Here is a 16,716-nt window from a genome sequence, read left to right as displayed (position 1 = left end):
ACTCGACTCGCCTCGACTCGACTCGGTGCCACATTGCATGAGGCTCAACAAAGAAATTAGCGAGTGGATCGGCGGGGATTGTGGATCGGTTGGAGGTGTTCTTTCCACAGCAACAGGTGCGTGTGTGCCACGTCTAATGTAATTTTCTTGGCCATGTCGGGGGTACTGAGTGTGTGTGTGGTCCGTTTCAATGCTCTAATGGCCCCCACTCCCCGCTCTCTCCTGTGTTTGTGGCGAAAATAGATTAAAGCGTAATCTGTGTTTGTACAGCGCCAAGCATTGCTGTAATTAGTGCTAGACTGCGGATCGCTAGACTGGAGCAATTTAAAGCGCATTAAACTGCGTTTTGCAAGTTTGTTTGCCGCAGTCTTTCGTCTTCCCCCTGCCCACGATTTTCCAACAGCAGCACCCGCACCATTCGACCACCTGCAACACCTGCAACGCCGCATGGAAAGATAAAACGACTGCCGCACACAGACACAGCACACACAGGCGGACACACATTCTGCCGTTAGCTCAGGCCTGATAAAGCAAATAGACAGAGGAAGAGAAAGAGAGTGAGAGAAAAGGTGATGGAGCAAAAGAGAACCAGCAAAATGGGAAATGAAAATTATATTTTGTTCGCCTTTGCCTTTGCCTTTGCCTTTTGCCTTTGCCAGCGGATCAGATCGGATCGGATGCTCTCTTTCTCTCTCTCACTCACTCGATACGCAGCCTTTGGTGGAAGGCCGCCGCCGCCTTCAACTTTAAACCCGCCAGAGCGATCTTTTGTTTTGTTAGCCCATTAGAGAGGGGAACGGAATACACTGGGAGAATGGGAATAAATTAAATTCTTTAATTGAAAAAAATTGGAAATGTGAAATTGGAGTGAGAAAATGAAATTGGTTTTATTTTTGATGGAAAATTGTTCTCAGAAACTAATTAAATGTTTTTTGACATGGAAATTCTGCGTTTAATTGCGAATTTTCGTTAAAAATAACAAGGAGAATATTTTCCACTTTCATTGCGATTTTTGGGAATTTTTCTGTATTTTATGGCGAATTTTTTAACTTTCTTATTAAATATGAGGATTTATTTTGTATAAGTAAATCAAAGATTGGAGTTCAAAGGAGCTCCCTAAAGTGTCTAGAAATAATGTTCCAAGCGTCTACAAATTATGAAGTTCATTTCGAATGTTTTTATCAATATTTAGCAATATTCTGTTGCGCAAAAACAAAACTAACTTCAAATATTTCTTATTAAAACCCCAACACAATGTGTAGAATTATTGTATAAATTTCTTAAAAAAGTCTCTGTATTTTTTTTCTCAGTGTATTCCCCAGAAGGAAGTGTAAATTAAGGGTCATAAAACCAGAGTCATTCCAACGCTGGTGCTCGACTACTCGTACTTTGGCTTTTAGCAGCACGAGAATTGAATAAGCCCACTCCGCATGCCCAAACCTCACAGAACACCCAAAATACTCGTACTCTTACGCGTACAACATTTGGGCCAGTTGCAGAGTTTTGTAATAATTGTATGGCCACAATGAGGTAAGGGGAAGGGGTTCGAGGCGTTGTGCACTTAATTGGAATGGCATTAGAAATCCCGAGCACGCCCAGCACTTCCTCTCCACGTAGATTGTCAATTATAAAATAGTTTTGTGTGTCTTTACTTTTTATTTGAGCATTTTCTCGGGTCTAACTGCCGCAGCAGCAGCGTAGGGAGTTTTTCCAGGAATCACAGTTGGGCGACACATTTTTCCTATTCGCTGCACGTTTCGCTCCCTTTCGAAGCAGCGAAAAAAGGGAGAGACATAGACAGAGGGAGAGAGATTACAGATCGATGGAACAATCCATCGGATCGCAGGATCGGTGTAAAACAGGTAGAATCGAACAACGGACCGAACACCAAACTCTATTTGTTTTTCCACACACATTTTGCCTGGCGACACACAAAAGCCAGAAGGTAGCAGAGGGAGTGGGAAAACTCGAACAGCGGCAAACACACAAAAAAAATGGAATACAAAGTGGAAGAAGTTGAAGGAGAAGAAGTTAAAGTCAAAGTCGAAGAATCAGAATTGGTAGCAGGCACAAGTGGAGGAGTTGGCCGTGGCTCCGTAGACCGTAGAGTGTTTTTCTTTGCTTCTCTTTTGGACTCCAACTCCACTCTGCTCTACTGTTTTTCCCCAGCACTTTTCTCACTCACTCTTTGTGGTCTTTCTACAAATTTTTGGAGGCTTTAGTTCTATCCGAAATATTTGTAAACACCGCAGGAAACTCTAGAGGACATCTTTGCCTGCCTCACTCTCACTTCTGCCTGTCCTAGGCTGGACTTGTCTTTCCATGCTCCTTCCTTGCTTTTTATTTCTTAGTTTCTTCCCAGTTCCACTCTTTCTCTATGCGGCATTCTTATTCCTCTTTCATTTTCAAGTGTATTTCGCTCCTGTTTCTTCCCTCCTCTGCCCCTTCGTTCTGCTTCTAATTGGCTTTTTGCTGTGGGTGGCGTAGGTGGCTCTACCAAAACTGTTTTTCGCCTCACTTTTCCCGCTAACTGTTCTTCTATTTTTCCCATTTGCTGCTGCTGTTGTGGGACTTTTCATCTCTGTTTTCTCTTACATTTTGCGGTGGCCTCTGTTTCGGTTCCGTGTTTTCCCTCCCAAGAGGGGGCTGCGGCTGCTGCCAATATTTTTCACCAAAGGCGCAAATACACCAACAATTGCAGAGCTGCTGCCTCTGCCTCTGCCTCTGCCACCACACACCACACAATGTTGGAGTCGCGTTGTTGTTGCTGCTGTTGTTGTTTGTGCCACACGGCCAAAGCGAGCCAAAAAGAAAAAAGAACTCGTTTGACTTGTTGAACAATATTTCTTTTTCTCTTTTTTTGTTTTAGCTTTTTTATTCGCCTTTTACTCTTTTTCGACTTCTTACTTTTTGTTGTTTTCTTTTTATTATTATTATTTTTCTCGTGTGTGTTTGGTTGTTGTTTTCTGGCAACAATTTTCAGGCTCCAAAATGTAATTAAAATTGTGTCGTTTGGTCTTCGATTTTTCAGCGAGTTTTCGCGTTGATTTCCATCGTACGCAACCGATTTTACATTTTTGCGGCGAAAAGCACACAACCAAGAGAAGAGGAAGAACCGCGGCGACGGCGACGACAACAAACGAAGAAAAAAACGCGGCGACAAATGGAGCAAAGGGTGCGTTCAAAATATTGTAGAGGGGGAAAGAGAACGGCAACGGCGACACCTTTTGCAGGGGGGACAAAACACACACTTTATTTTTATATTTATTCTCAATTTGATTTGTCTGCACTGCACTTGATTCTGGGATAGATATATCTTTATTGATTGGATTGCCACCGATTCCGTTTCCGTTTCCAATTCGATATTCGACTCGATCCGTATTTGTCCGACGGCGGCGACACGAGAATCGTTGCTTCGAGCGATACGAATTCTCCAATGTTTCGACGATGAAAACACACGACAGACTGAAGAGAGTCAAAGCTGGCTTAAAGGAGACACAGAGCAGGAGACACCAGCACACAGCTCTTGGAATTCACCTCACCTGTGGCTCACCTGTGCCGCGAACGCAGCGTGGTGGGAAGAGGCTCGCTCGCTCTCTCTCTCGCTCTCTTTCTGCCTGCTGTGATGTGGCGTGCTGCTGCTGCTGCTGCTGTGGTGTGTCTTCGTTCTGCAATCCACCAGAGTGGTTTGGTCGGTTTCCTTCAGCAGAGAGCGAGAGCCCACAGCATGGTCTTGTGGTCCATGGGTTATGGTTCTACCACATTCATTCCCCTCCCTGGCAGCAGCGACGGCAGCCAATGCTGCAACGAGAACAAGACAAGAATTTTAAAAGGTGCACACACAATACACAAAAAGGAGTCGACGACAGGTCCACAATTAGCCAGAGAGCGGGAATATCTACGAATATCATTCTCTCTCTCTCTGTGTCTCTCTCTCTGTGCTGCCTGGTTTTTGTTGCTTTAGCCATAAAAGCATAAAAGCCAAGCTCCAGCAATGCACCCAACGCCTCGGCTCAAGTCCAGTTCTGGCATGTAAATTAGCTGCAAAAGAGAGCGAGAGAGCGGTAGATTTGCTGCTCTCCCAACATGCGGCGATCGATTCTCTCTCTCTTTGCATCTCTCGAGTGAGAGCATAAACCGGTTCTCCTGCGATGCTCACCTGTGTGCCAAGTTGTTGTTGTTGCTGCTGCCTGCCTGCCACTATGCTTCCCTCCCTCTCTCCGTATCTCACTCGTGTGAGTGCATTGAAGTGGCCTGTGGAGTGCGCTTTGGCGTTGAGTGTTTGGTATGCTGCAGCCCCCTCCATGCCTGCCTCCTCCTGCGACTGCGTCTGCTGCTGCCGTGGCTGCTGCTTCCCATTGTTTTCGGCTGCCTGAAATTAGGCCTACCCCTTTGGGATCCCCTCAGCACCCGCTTTTGGGCAACAATGTTGCGTGGCCCCAAAAAAACTAAAAACAATGCAGAATGTTGCGTAAGTTGCAAATTTGGCGCCGCACGGGTAAAAGTTGTACTAGCCAACAAAAAGGCAACAACAACAAAAAACGTGCAACTGCAACATGGAGGGAGTGGGGAGAGGGGAGTGCAGCATTGCATGCTGTCTCTTCCGCCAAGGTAAGACCACCATAGAGATCCCATAGAGCAGATTCCGATTCCAATTCCCGAGAACTCTCAAGCATTCGCAAATTCTGCAATTTGTCTGGGAAACGTACACGAAAAGTGCGTGCCGCGTCGCTGCTCGAAGCTGCAGAGACACGCTGATACCCTGTAGTCCGCGGTGGGGTAAGGTATTTTGGGTTGTGACAGGGAAAGACTTGGCTTGGACTGATGCAATTTTCTATGTGATTTACGGCAGCATTTTTCAGTTAAAATTGGAGAAATAAATGCCCAAAGCTTTGCCTCTGAAGTTCTCTCCGAATCCTCTTCAAGTGCGCATCCTCCCTGCAGCTACAAGGTACTCCCCATTCGAATTAGAAACCCTCACCCAAGCTCTCTCTCTCTCTCTCATTCTCACTTGTTGTTCCAGCCTCGTTTAGTTGGGGCGGGGGGACTGCACGTTGGTGGCACTGGGCACTCAATGAGCAAGTGGCATGTTGGCTTGCTGTAGGATTGCTGAGGGAGGTGAGGTCTGGTCTGGTCTGTTCTGCTGGCACAGACACAATGGAGCTGACCATTTGGTCATTCGCCGCTTGTCAAAACTGTAAATGACGTCGCTTAGCTGTCGGCTTGCATTTGCCACTTTTGAAATGAAATGTGAAATGAGTTGGAGGCAAGCGGCAAATGGCAACAACGATCTTGACAGGCACTTGAAAGAGCCACAGAGAGGCAGCAGCAGCAGCAGCAGCACCACAGCCAAATGTATCTCAATGTGTGTCTCGGTCGCTGGGCCCGATCATAGATCTCGAATAGAGACTCTGGTCACTGCCGCCGCCACCCACACGCAGACCTCAGATCAAAAGACTCGAAACGAGAGCAAGACCCAGAGACAGACTTGGACTTGGACTCGTTGCATGCCCGCCCGCTGCTTGCAAATCAGTTAATGGCAATGGACACAATTGAGCATCGACTGGGGGGAGCTGATGGATTTATGTTTGCGTTGAGTGCAGCAGATCGAGAGATGCAGAGATGCCAGAGATGCAGATGAAGAATAATTTGCAGCAGCCATTCAAATTTGGCACTCGCTTAGAGAGAGAAAGAGAGAGCAAGATGGCATGGTATTCCGCTCAGATCAATCGATCAATTGCCATCCATCTGCAAAGCTCCAGCTGCTTCCTGCTTTGTCAACATTTCGGAGTCTCAGAACCGACGATCGGCATGTCGCGGGCCCACACACAAAAAACCGACAAAACGTTGCGAATCGGAATCCATCATGCGAGTAATATGCAAAGTTACATAGGCCACAGAACACAGAACATCTCCTCTAGCATCGTCCATTGGAAGACTTCAAGGGGAGAGAGAGAGAGCGAGGCCAGGGCTGGGGCTGGGGCTGGGTTGGGCTGGGCTTGGGCTTGGGCTGATGCTGCGACTTGGGGTTGGGCCTTCAAATCAATAGCAAAGCAACATTGTCGTTGTTGCTGTTGCTGTTGCTGTTGCCATGGCTGTTGCTGTTGTTGCTCTTTGCTGGTTGTCGTCGTCGTCGTCATCATCCTTGGAATCGTCATCATCAACAACTGCAAACAACATTCGCCTGTCAGCGGCAACATCATAAATTGTTGTTTAGCCACATGTTGCTGTGTGGATCCGTCGGATCGTCGCTCTCTGGGCTCTGAATCTGACTTTGGCAAAAGTCTTCTTCCTCCTTCCTCCTTCCTCTTTGCCGCTTACAGCATCCTCCATCAAGCATTCAGCATCCCCAGCTCTGCATCCGCATCCATGCTACGGCCGGCATTCATTCCATCCAGGCTCGGCTCTCACTCACTCTCTCTGTCGCTCTCTCTCTCTCCTGCGGCTTTCGGCTCTGTCGCTCGGCAGGCGCGCCTTGGTCTCGTCTCAGCTCGGCTCTTTTTTTACAAATACCCTTTCCCGTGATGTGGGATGCGTAGCAATGGGAAATATTATATTGAGGAGTCAAGACCGATAACTCCTTTCAGTGAAGTCTCTTAAGTGAATTTAATTATGGAAATATTTCCATGAATCATTTTTATTCTTTTCAAAATAAATTATAAAAAGTAACACACACTAAGGGATATCCCTTAGAGGCGAATATACAACAGTTTTCAGTATATTGGATGCACTTTGAGAGTAGAGTTTATGTAGAACATTTGTATTTAATTTGATTTTTAATTTCTCCAAAGTGTTTTCTTCCATCGCGAAAGCTTAGGATTTTATTCATCTAATTTCAATGCCTCCAAAATGGATTCCATTTAGGTAAAAATATCATAAATATTCGCTGTTTTTATTCGGTTTTAGGATTGTTTTCTTGCAGGAGAATATTTCTTATATAAATATAATATCTTCAACGAATTAGGGAATTAATTTTTGATAAACAATTATCGCTCTCCATTGCGCTACCTTCCTTGGCCTAAATGTACTTCAAAAGGGTATCAGCACTTCTCTATAATTTCTTTCTATTTCTCTCTCACATTTCCCCCTGCCACCAGCTCTCTGCCGCGTGCTGTTCTTCGGCTGCTTGTTGATTTCCTGCGTCCGATAATAAGTTTTATTTATTTGCGCATTTGCCTGGGACTCTGCTCCTGTGACTGCGACTTGTGTCTCCAGCCCACTCCTCACTCTTTTTAGCATACCCAACGCTCCTCCCAGACTTCTGTTCTAATCCTTTGTTATGGCCATGCAAAATAGATGGCCAGTCTTGGCATTCCGCTCCAGAAGCTCTCGCGACTGCTCTGTGGCCTGTCAGCGGACTCATCATCGAATCATAATGCCATTCCAACGGGTGTGGCGGGTGTGCGGGGGACATCGCATTGAGGATCGCTGGAAGATCAATAAATATAGCAATTTTATTTCGGTAGCCGACGCCGTCATCGTTGTTGTCGTTGTCGCTGTCGCTCGCTGTGGCTCCAATAGCGCCTCTCCGTAGAGCCGACCGACCGAGCACCGGGGTCGCTCGTTCATTAATCTCTAAATTATGCGAATTTTTAATGAGACGCACATTTTGTTCGATTTTTCATGCGTTCATCCAGCAAGAGAGACAGAGAGAGAGAGGGAGCCAAGAGATTCCGCAACTTGTTTCGCCTTCTGTTTTAGTTTTAATTGAAATACGCTTTCCGATATAAAGTCGAGTTTAGAATGGTGTCTCGCTGCCCCCTCGAGCCGCCTCTGATAAGGCGGCGTTCCACTTACACGACTCTCAATGTTCGTGGTCCGACGACGTCTTGGGTGGGTTCTCTCCTGCCGCTAATGAAGTTCGACTTGCGACTTTGCGGTGTATAAATAATTGCGAGCAGAAATGAATACCAAATTTGGTTTAACCTTTTGGGCGCTCTCTAAGCCTTTGATCTGTCGTTTGTTTGGGCAGATCTCTGCACAGATTTCGTTTGCCAAAATCTTGCCTATAAAAGCGCCATAAAATACTAATTGACTCTGAGGCGGGTATTAATTCTAGCGGTGAATTTATGTTATACAACAGAGCACAGAAATTGAATGCTCCGGCCTTTTTTATGCGATATTTATTGAAAGTCTAAACGATTTGTCAGATGATTTACGATGGAAGCACGATCTAAAATCAGAATCTCTGATCGATTCTTTGTCGCCGAAAATTTATGTAAACGTTTCCCATCAACAAGCAGATCCACATGAGAGACTTGGAGAGAACATGATACACGAGAAATATGCATAAATTCACGGGTTTGGGGGCATTTAGCGAGAGAGCTTTTCCCCGGAAACGGCAGACGGGAGACGGGAGACGGTAGAAGCCTCTCTAGCGGTTCATCGAACCTGCCGGGATTCAACAATTTCTCATATTTTTTTTTGGCTCACACACGTGAGAATCGCTTGCCCCCCCTCTCGCTGCCGTAACTTTGCAATGCAAATTTCATTTTCAGAAGCAGCAAAAAAAAAAAGAACAGCAACCTGCACATCTTCTATGGCAGGTAGGGTGGGTTCTCTGCTGCGCATTATCCTTATAAGCCAGGAGATATCTCCCATGTCGATGCTCATATGCATATGCCACTCACTCAGAGGCAGGGGCTACCATGGCTGCCTGTGACTGTGACTGTGACTGTGACTGTGACCCCTTCTGCATCAATAGTCAATAGGCATCAATCTCTGGGCAGCAACAGGCCATGTTGTTGCATGTCTCCGCTCCCCCCAACCTCATGCCTCATCCGCGTCTGGGCTCTTGCCTTGTCTCTGTTGTCTGTGGCTCTTGCTCTTGCTTTTGCCTTTTGTTGCCTTGGTTTTTTTGTGGCTGTTGTCGCCATTACGAGTCGTCTGTATTCTGTATCTGATGCTGGATATCTACTGGTGCTGCTGCTGCTGCTGCTGCCTTGGGTGCTCCTGCTGTGCCTTCCGCTTAAGTCTCAATGTCGCCTTCTCCGATCCCTTCTGCTGGCAAACTGTGGCACGCATGTTCTAAACTGATTTCCCATATTTACTGACAACTAGACAAATTTCAGGCATAAGTCAGGAGACAGGACAGGACAGAGCCGCGTACATGGCCTCTCAGCATTTGCATAAGTTCGCGCATTATGTCCAAAACTCGCATTTGTTCCTGGTATAGAAGTGTACAGAGAATATCCTCGCTCCACCGGCTGCCGCTACTTGCTGCATAAATTATCGCGCGACATTAAACATTTAACAAAAGTTGCGGTTGCAGTTGCAGTTGCAATTGCAGTTTCCACTTAAGAGAAAGAGAGAGTTCCGCTGATTGGCCATGATTATGATTATGATTATGACTCTCTCTCTACGACTCCCCACAAGTCCACAGTTTCCCATCGCTTAGCCAAGCGCACGATAAAGCGTTGAAGCATTTTGTCTGCCATTAAGTTTCCATTTCCATTTTGATTCAAGTTTTGATTAATTGCCTAAACATTCAGCAGCCGCAGCCACAGCCACGGCAACGACTTCATTAGGTGGCTGTGCCTCTGCCTCTTGGAAAGTGGATCGTTGAGGCACTTCTATGATCGCATTCTAATCAGCGGGTCGTCTCTGACTTCGACTCTGATTCTGTTTGCTGGCCAACAACTTTGGCTAATTAAGCTACACAATGACATTGTCTACCCTTGGCACCTCTTTCCCAGCTGCTTGCATATTAAATTTCATTGATGATCTACGGGTTCGTAGACTTGCATTTAATTTTTCATCGCAACGGGAGATTTTCACACATCGTCCTCGCACTGGGATTCCCGATTTCGCCCCCCCGCACATCTTCAAGTACCCCCAGTCAGCACTCTGTGCTGCTTTCTGTTCCACTTGGTGTATGATTAATGGGCCAGCATTTAATTGAGTTATGGTTTTGCCCTGACAACGTGCGCGGATTAACCCAGCGACCTTGTCACCAATTCCCAGCACATTTATCTCATTGTAGGAATCGCTACAACAATGTTGCGAAGCTGCCAAATTGGAACGTGGGCAGTGGGAAGATACTTTCAGTGGAGACTTTGTGTCTATTATAATAAGTACCTTGTGGGTTGCCTCATGATAGAAGGGCTGTGACTTCCATTACTAATGCGATTATTTCTTAATTCAATTACAGAAATATGAAGCCCTTCAGATTGAGATGGACTTCAGCAGAAATCCGTGAATCTCAGCAGAGGAACGGAACGGAATGGAACCACTTGAAATGATTTTTAGATCATGTAGACTCTTAGGCTATGGAAGCATGGGGTAAGTGAAATTTGAACATCAAATAATATTGAATTAAAATCAAATCCAAAGAAAAACTCTCCACGTATATGTACAAACATTTTCCCCAGCAAATTCGTCCACAAATAAAAACATTTCTCCTCTATATTCTGGGAGCCCTCACTGCCCAATTCCGCATAAAAGCTTAAACAAAGTTATGACCACGTTGCAGACTTATGTATGCCCAAAAAGAACAGGATCTTGCCCCTAGAAGATGACTCCTTCATTGTGCCTGGTGCCCTTGCCTTAAAGCCTGTACGAGAGCTCCGGTCTGTGGCAATAGTTCTTCATAAATTTTAATCAAATTAAAGAAGGCCACGCACCGGCTGGCAGGCGGCAGATAAATTGAAGCTCGAACCGCGAGTACGCATAAGTAAGGATTACCCGAAGGCCAAGTAAGAAACCTGGTCGAAGGAGGCACACGGACACAGCCACCGTACTCAGGGATAAGTCTCAGCGCGGCTGCTGTGGTTTCTGCGGCAAACCGCCAACAATGGTGCATAATTTTCAGCTTCTCTCGTTTTTGACCTCTCAATCGGCCGTCGAGGGAGCATTCGAGAGTCCACACTCTGGAGCCACAAGCCAACTAAAATGCAGGCCACCACTCGTTGTGGGTACGAGGTACAGGGAGAGATCAGCAGTGGAGCAGAGAGGGAGCAGGAGAATGCTTATTGGGGCTACAAACAGAATGCACTGGCAAAAATATTCGTGTTTTGGCTTTGGCTTTGGCCTACCCACTGTCCGCTTTCCCCCTTTCGCTGCCGCAGCTCTTCGTCAATTCAAATTAATCAGAATTAGGCAATTACAGAAATTACAAAAATTACAACGTAATTTTCTTGGCTCTTCACTTTAAAAGCTTTTGAAAAATTGCGCATGCGTATTGGCAGTACGAAACGGAGTACGAAACGAACCAAAAGAGAAGTTTCCCTAGACTCTAGCAATGGAATGGCATGGAATGGATCGACCTCCTCCTCATCATCATTGTGTGCTCCATTCTGCTTGTTTGTGGTTTGCTTTCGGACTGGCTGCTGTTGTTGCTGCTGCTGATTCAGGAATTTATCGCAAGTCGAACACTGGGGCACAGTCTGTGCGAAAAGTGTGTGCGTTCTGATTAGCTGTTTCGGCTGGGAGGAAATTTAATACTACTACTATTATGTACTACTATTTATATAGAGAGCATGAATCTCTGTGTTATACGAATACAGAATTGATGTTTCATTACTAGGTTGGATACAAGATTATTGCCAGTGATAATTGCCCGTGCATTAACTGACTTCGAGACTGTTCTTAGTGGGCTGATGTTCGTCTACCTGCGTATTTGCTAAACCGTTACTTGGTTATCCGTTTTGCTTATCCCTTTTCTATTCTGCTGCAGCGCTCGCGTTGCTGATATTCGCTCAGAGATGAACGCAAATAGGAGCGAAGTAAAGAGCGCCGGTGTGCGGGTGAGAGGGCAATGAATGGGCAACAAAATCTTCTGCTCTCTCAGCGCTTGGAAGTGGCGCAGGTAGAAATAAAACGTGCACAATTTCTGCTAATGTCAGCGAAATCTCGGCACCCCAAGCTCTCAGCACTCGCCCCACTGTGCGGTTGCCCTTCGCTATGCCCATGCCCATTCCCATTCCCATTCTCACTGCCATCCCCACTCCCCGCTCGCTGCTATTATCACGCACCAGCTGTCCACACACTTTGTGTCCGGTGCTCCAGCCGCTCCTCTCTCCGCTGCTGCCAGTGGTCACGCCCTTTGTTTGCCCATTGTCCGCTGTCCGCGCTGTCACTTTGCATACAGAGTCGTTAACATTCCCCAGAACGGACAGGTCTCTAGGAAATCAGCATCAGAGGCAGCAGCCGAAGCTCTGGTTCCCATTGAATGATGATACTCCTCGCTGCCACTCCGTGTCTTCCCCTCTCTCTTTCTCTTTCCATATCTCTGCCTGTGACTACTGTCTTCGATGCTCGCTGTTCGGTTTGGGGGTTACTTGCTGCTCGTATCAGCAGCTGCCTGAATGCGCTTCGTATCTGCAAATCTCTAAATTGCCACAAATTAACAGATAATTCGCGATGGCTAAAACCCGAACGAACGTACGAACGGACGAACTGTGGAAAAGCAGCAAAAACAGAAACAGAAACAGCAACAACAAAAAAAGGCAGCAGCAAACGCCAAACGACAAGCGACTGCTAAACAGATTCCGTTTGACTCGAGCGCGCAAAGGCGACGCTAATAGATACTTTGCGTGCTCACACTCTCTCTCTCTCTCTCTCTCTCTCTCTCCGCGCGCGCACAAAAAAAAGTGCAGCACCATCCCCCAGCCGCAGGGGCCAGCAAGGCAGCAGGCAGGAGGCAGTAGAGACAGTTGCCACAAGCCGCCTCGGTTGCACAATACCCAAATCCAATTTTGCGAATTCCCACATGCGTTCATTATCGGACTCGAGAGGCGCGCGGGCTTGGACTTGGACTCGGACTTGGATTCGGATTCGGTGTTTGAGATTCAGATTCGACGGAGACTGTGGCAACGGCGGGTGCGCGCGCGTGCGCATAACTCATTTCGCACTTTGTCCATTTCATAAGACCAATTAAAGCGCCTCGAAGGCAAGGCGCACACACACGGGCACACACGAGCCTGAGACTGAGCCTCAATGGAGATCTTTCCCCCTGCCCGTACCCCTTGCATGTGTCGCCATGGGGCGCCTCTTCTTACCTGCGACAATTTTCCATGCGAGTTCGACTGACGTCGGATTAAGTGGGAAAATTTGACAAATGCCCCAACGAGGAGCAGGCAGTGATAATCACCTGATACCCGCCATACCGTCCACACTCCTCTCTCTCTGCGGAGCACTGCGGATGTCTGATGTGTGTCTTCCCTGCTTGCCCCTCGCTGCTTACAAATTTGCGCATTTGTCCAAAGCAGCGTGAACATTTCGCACAATCAGCCCGAGATCGGAGTGGACGCCAGAGGAGACCCACAGAAGAGTGGACGCTCGCTCTCCCTGTCTCTCTCTCTCTCTCTCTCTGTCTGTTTGGACCCTTTGGGATCCCCAACCAGCATTTTTATGCACATTTCGTTTTCGTTTCGTGCTCGACCCGCCAGCCACGAAATTATGTCAATAACTAAGGTCATATGCATAAATTCTGAGCCAAGCGAAGGAGCAGCAGTGGAGCATCAGCAAGCAGCAGCAGCAGCAGCCACGGACAGCAGCAGTCGCGGACAGCAGCGGACACTGGAGACCCAGAGACCCATAGAGAGAGGCTGAAACGAGCTCAGAATCTGTAACTACACACTAAATACTATAATACGCTGCAAGGGGTGGTGGGTATGTTGGCTTTTGGGTTGAGGTTGGGAGCAGAGTTGAGGATGAACGTTAAGAGGCGCTGCAAGTCCTGCTTTCGCCCTCATTTTCCTCATTCATAATTGTTCTCCTGGCAATGGTTCCTGTCTTCATTCGTTCCCCTATTCATTGCCAAAGATCTGATTAAGATTTCAGCACTCATTCCGTATCGAAACAGTCTCAACAGCTACCCTCGAAAAATTCCCTTAGCACACAGCAAAGGGCATTCCCTCTTCGTTTCCCTTTTGCTCTAGCTGGCTGGAAAATTAACCTCGACTCGTTTGGTTGCAAGTGCACGTGTCTCGCTTTTGTTGCTGCTGTAAGCACAATGGTTGCCGGATGGTGGAAGCGGAGGGAGTATGGTGAGGCATACGCCTCCACCTTGGCACTGGAACAGAGAGCTCCGTCCGCATGCTAATAAAATGATATTTTATTGCTGCTTGGCGGCTCATCACAGCACACAGAATGGAGCATTGAGACGGACTGGAAACTGGAACCTGGAACTGCAAAATGGATGGATCCTCCATGCAACTCCATGGCTAATTGCCTTGAGAGTCGTGCGTGGCCGTGGAGACGCCTGTTACGCATTCCCCGAGATTAAATGCCCCATTTGCCATTGTGACAGACGGGCGGGAGGGACAGTCGGCTGCTCAGCTTCCCAGAGACGCTAGTTGGAGTGGGAGTTGCCTTTCTTCTGTGGGTCTTGTTTGGCTGGAAAATTGCCGACTAAAGATTGCAGGACTCTGCAGGTCCCTGACCCAGTAATTGGATGTGAAGAACATGCCACAGTGCAGAGCGCAGAGTCAAACGGCCAGCCAGCCAACCAGCAGCTATGACTGCCACGAAGTCCGAGGGGGGGGACTGAAACTAGCCCAAAACACGATTAACCCACATCTTGGACGCGATCATAAATTATTATGCAGCTGGAAGCAGGCTGCAAAGTCGGGACCCAGTCGCGGGCTTGCAGGCTTCGAGATGATAGCGTGACAGAGTCCACGCTGGAGATGCCACACTCGTGAGTGCCACGGATCACGCAGTCAGCGCTTGTCGGCAGTGGGGCAGCAGGGTGCACATTTTATTTTTCTTTTTTTGGCTCAGCTTCTTCGGCACACGAACATGACTTTCTAGCGGATTTCTTTTGCCTGGATGCAGGGGGCATGCAGCAGGCAGGCAGACAAACCATGCAACTATTTATGTTGCCATTGCCAGAGCCATTGCTGTTGCTGTTTCTTCTGTTTCTGCTGTTTTTTGCTGGCTTCCCTCGTCTCTACATTTAATTATTTTGTTTAAAAAAGTTTTGACACCGCGACGCGCATGCAGATTTACAGTCAAGTCAAGGCGGCGGACAAGGAAGAGGATTTTGGATTGGAGCTCGGACTGCGGACTGTGGAAGTCATACAAGACTGACAGCCTCCTTGTGGCCAGCGGCAGCCTGCAGCAGCAACATGTGTGTGTGTGTGTGTGTGTGTGTGTGTGTGTGTGGGGCGACAGCCGTGACAACAACAAAAAAAAGAAAGAAAAAACTTTTGCCACTCAATTTTGTGCCGTTTGCCGGACGAGCACGAGCTTTGAAGATTTACTTTGGGGATTGGCGTTTGGACCTCCACCTCCACACCCTGCTCGTACTCCTACTCCTTCCAGTGATTGTCTGTGTCTGTCTGTCTGTCTGTCTGCGGCTGTTGTTAGTCAAAGTGTATCTAGATTAAGGCGCAACGCGACAATAAGTATTAAGCATTAAGTTGTCGCCGTGCAACGTGTGAAGTGCCTTCAACTTTGGGTCAACATTTGCGCTGTTTGTACGAGCTACGAGATGTGACAATACAAATCTGTGGCACAGTGGGATTGAGAGGGTGAAAGAGTGGTTTAAAAGGGGTGTACTAAGGGTGGGTTTATTGGTGGAAATTGTAGCTTCTTTTGATAGTTGGAGGAGAGACTCATTTTTTGAGAATTTCTCTTGGTTCATTCGCTTTTTCCATAGATTAAGTTCGGGAGTTGATGAGCATCTATCTGGAGGAGTTTTCTGCCTGGCAAAAGTGTGATAAGTGGAAGGAGAAGAACAGATAAAAGAACATCTTGATTGCAATAATCTAGGAGTGATCGAAGATCCGCTGATTGTTGGACATGTAAAGAGATTTATTCACATTTTAATGTTCAAAATGGAGGAATTGCTATCCCATCCTTTCAGTTTTTCCACTCCAAATCAGAGCTACTACAGTGAACACCATTGAATAAGGATAAGTTTCAGGCAACTCTTAGACAAGTTCCCTGGAAATTCCATCCTCTCGCTGCAGTTCCTGTCTCCATTTTCCTTGCGTTATTTGAACTAGTTTAATCGCTCTGCTGCCATATTGGGTTCAATTCACCTTCTGCACCTCAACCCCAACCTTCCACCCTCTCTGCCCACCCTTCGTACACCCCCTCGCCCGTCGCTACACCACCAAGCAACGCGTCTGACATTTTGCATTTAATTTATGCCACAAACTCCCATTGCCGTGGAGATTACACAGATTGCGGGTTATGCAAATTATTTTGCCACCGTCGCTGCGACTCACTACAGCTGTTTGCAGTTTGCAGTTTGCCTCTGTTGCAGTTGCATTTGTTGTTGTTGTTTTTTGCTGTCGACTGACAGCCAATTTGGTAAGTCAAGCGCGGGAGGGGGACGCGGAGTAACGCGGCGTATGAGCGATGCCATTTGGTAGCCAGAGCCAGTGGCAAGTTTGCTGTAGGAGGAGGAGGAGGAGGAGGAGGACAAGGTGGAGTGTCGCCGCGCGAGACAGTGTTAAATAATTTTAATTATTAAGCCGCCGACTGCCTGTGCATTGTCTTGCGGGTCTCCACTTAGCAGCGGAAAGCAGGGGTGAGCAGCGGGGGGAAGGGAATGCCGTGTAATCAAACACAAATTGAAACCGAAATCGAATTGGAATTGGAAGCCGCACGCATTCCACGGGGCAGGCTGCCAGTGGCCAGTCTCGAGCCAAGGAATTTTAATTGCAACTGAAACTGAAATCAGCCTCACATGCTGCACCAGTCTGCCCCGTCTCTCGTGCGGCAATTGCTCATACGACACGGTGGCCAGTCGACAGTCGCCGT

The 16,716-nt window shown here is 47.4% G+C and overlaps 1 protein-coding gene across 2 annotated transcripts in view; it reads right to left on the bottom strand.

Moving 5' to 3' along the window:
- Window positions 1-2,895, bottom strand: part of LOC117900116 (protein dachsous) — a 74,767-nt gene extending 71,872 nt beyond the window's left edge. For both annotated transcript variants that reach the window (XM_034810341.1, XM_034810342.1), the window contains exon 1: window positions 2,596-2,895. The gene's annotated coding sequence lies outside the window, so the exon portion shown is untranslated. The remainder of the gene's footprint in view (window positions 1-2,595) is intronic.
- Between the last annotated feature and the right edge of the window lie 13,821 nt (window positions 2,896-16,716).

Source organism: Drosophila subobscura, chromosome U, assembly GCF_008121235.1.
Source record: "Drosophila subobscura isolate 14011-0131.10 chromosome U, UCBerk_Dsub_1.0, whole genome shotgun sequence".
Taxonomy (NCBI): Eukaryota; Metazoa; Arthropoda; class Insecta; order Diptera; family Drosophilidae; genus Drosophila; species Drosophila subobscura.
The sequence above is the reverse complement of the archived record's forward strand: the minus strand, read 5'-3'. Positions and strand labels throughout refer to the sequence as shown.